Raw genomic sequence first — 3,102 nt, 5'->3', positions numbered from 1 at the left:
CCTCAAGACTTCATTGTATCTCTGGTCAATGCTAAAGATCACAACTCCTCTATACCTACTCATCTTGGGTAAATTTTGTCCATGAACCTCAATTAGTTCTCAACAAATGTTCTACCCAATGTGCTTAGATTGTTCCTCCAATTCTTTTAACATTGTATGAATATTAGTACAGTATGTAGGGTGTCTGCATCAACCTATGTACATGCTACATGATAAGCTGACCTCCTTTTCTCCTCATATAGCATTCTGATCACTTTTTTTTACACTGTTTCTTTTGCATATATTTTTCTTTCTTTTTTTTTGCTGGTTAAGTAGGTTGCAGCTTACTCATATTCACTGTGTGCTTATCCATTTTACTTTGTGTGACCCACAATTTTAATTTCCTTAGAGGCTATAGAAATCTATATTCAAGAGGTTTAAAAAGTTATCATTGACCTTGAGTTCCTCAGATTCCATTTTGGATCATCCAGTTTCTAGTATGTACTTGAATTGCTATAGTCCAATGATTTCTCTTTTCTCTTCATTTGGCTAATCTTTCTATATCTTAAAAGATTTTTTTCTCTTTCTGTCCCTTTCATCTCGAATAGCTTTCTTTCTTTCTTTTTTTTTTTAAAGCAATTGGGGTTAAGTAACTTGCCCAAGGTTACACAGCAAGTTTTTTTGTGTGTGTGTGGGTGTTAAGTATCAGAGGCCAGAACCAATCCTGGGTCCTCCCGACTCTGGGGCCTGCACTCTTACTCACTGCGTCACCTAGCTGCACCTCGAATAGCTTTCTTTCCTTTGCTAGGCAACCATGAAATGTTTCCATTAGTTCACATTATTTTTTTAAATCTTTACTGTGTATTTTCTTTGGAATTTCCGGGAAGTTGTCTTTAAAATAGTTTATAGACTTCCTGTGGGCTGTTTACTGTTTTAAAAATTACTTTCAATTCTTGCTTGACTATTGCCAAAAGTTGATTATAGTTCTTCCATAATGCTACTTATCTTTTATAATGAATCATACACATCTGCATATATAGTAGTAATATATCACATTGTAAAGAAAATCAGTTTTCCATGTGTCAGTTTAAGTGTGCTGAATTAATCTAATTGTTTTTAAATTTTTAAAAAAGATTTGCCATGTAAAAGGCAAAATGAGGTATTAGGTTAGAATAAGGTTAGAATAATTTTTACCTATTTTTTTCTGACAATGGAAATATAATCAAGGAACACTGAGATTATCTCGTTTATTTCCCTGCTTTCAATATTTCAACATTTCAATGTCACAGAAAGATGGCTAACTGTGCACTTGTAGGAATACCCATTTTTTTGTTATTGTTTGTATGTTCCATTTTCCTTCTCCAGATCATTTTACAAATGAGGAAATTGAGGCAGAGAGGCTTAAATGACTTGCCCAGGGCCATAGAGCTAGTAGATGTTGGAAGTCTGATTTGACCACAGGAAAACTAATTTTCCTGACTCTAGGCTCAGCACTCTATCCACTGTGTCACCTAGCTGCCCCCAAGTTCAACAAAATTTTCTCTTAGAAAATATGATTATTATTTATAAATTTTATAATCTATCTGCAATTATTTTTTATCACAAATAACATTTTCTACAAATACTAGAGTCTATCTATATCAATTTATTTGTAGATAAATTTTTTATTTTCTTAATTAGTACTGTGGTATTATGTATAATCAGAAATTCTAACCTAAGTCTTAATAGAATTTAAATGCATCCTCTTTTGTCTTGTGTTCAGTGGAAAAAGATCACAACATTTACATTTACTAATATGCCTTCATATTCAATTCATCACAACAAATATTTCTTGTGTCTGTTATGTGCAAGGCACTCTTAGGTACTAAAAATACAAAGATAAGGATGATACCATCCCTCAAGGGTCTTACAATCTAGAGGAATGGAGAATAATGAAATAAATATTCAGGCAGATAAATGTAATATTATTATATAATGACATTTCCTGATACTCACCTTTCTCTCATGCCCATATTGCTACTGAGATTTCATATGGTGTCACTGTCCATTTGAGTATACCATATAAACCAGAGAGAAGATTGGAGTTAAAGGAATCTCCTTAAAATGTTATACACAAACATCTCCCATTACTACTATAATTAACATAAGGTATCAACTTTTCATTAATGATTTCCCTAAAGCTATTCAATTTTTCCTTATCATATTCATCACTACCAGTCTCAGCTCATGTTTAATTTCTCTCTTAGTTCTAATGACTTCACCATTCTTAAGTTTTTGAATTCAATAAAAGCATAATGAATTTCATCCATAGAACAGGAAATTTCTCAAACCCTTAGCTACAGTCTGGATTTATCTTTGTTCTTAATGTTTTAATTCAGTGGCAGAGCAATGCTGAATAGATTTGTCTGTTTTCCAAAGGACTTATATGGGGAATCTATTTCCACTATTATTTTAAAATTCACAGGATGACTTTTCCTTATGCCTTTTGATATATTTTCCTTGATACCTCTTATTTCCATGAGACATTATTTTATTAATTGCTTATAATATTCAGAATCTCTTATAAGACTGTCTAAAATAGCACTCTAATTCTCTGAATTATAGTACAATACACAACTTCACAAGTAACTAATAAAAACAACAATTATTCACAAAATAGTATCAGTCTTGGTTGGAAAAGGCTCATAAGCCTGCAGTGTCCAATCTTTGCCACTAGATGGTACTTGTGCACAAATTTAAGATGCCGTGAAATTTAAAAATTAACCTACCTGGGGAATATGGTTGGGGACCCTTATCTTCCTTTTGGGTAAATACATATGTGGGTGAAAAGATTGGTATGTCCAAAGGAAAACATATCCACAATGTAACATCTCGGCAAGTTTACTGCATTTTTGTAAGCTCCTGTTTAATTTGGAGCATTAGGGATATGTAGAGAACTTTTGTAGAATTATTACTTATTTATAATGAAGGTTGAATCATTGTGATATTTACAGATGCTCTTTGGTATTATATAAAAATATGTGGTTTGATGTTGGTTTGCATAACCCTAAAGGTGTTTCCTCCCTCCCTCTTTCACTCCTTCCTTCCTTCCTTCCTTCCTTCCTTCCTTCCTTCCTTCCTTCC

At 32.8% G+C, this 3,102-nt stretch overlaps 1 protein-coding gene across 1 annotated transcript in view; it reads left to right on the top strand.

Moving 5' to 3' along the window:
• CA8 (carbonic anhydrase 8) overlaps positions 1–3,102 on the top strand; it is a 177,473-nt gene that overhangs the window by 105,135 nt on the left and 69,236 nt on the right. The gene's annotated exons all lie outside the window — the stretch shown is intronic.

Source organism: Petaurus breviceps, unplaced genomic scaffold (assembly GCF_028583685.1).
Source record: "Petaurus breviceps papuanus isolate PSGF00001 unplaced genomic scaffold, PetGlider_PUasm1.0 38, whole genome shotgun sequence".
Taxonomy (NCBI): domain Eukaryota; kingdom Metazoa; phylum Chordata; class Mammalia; order Diprotodontia; family Petauridae; genus Petaurus; species Petaurus breviceps.
This window is presented reverse-complemented; position numbering and strand designations above follow the sequence as displayed.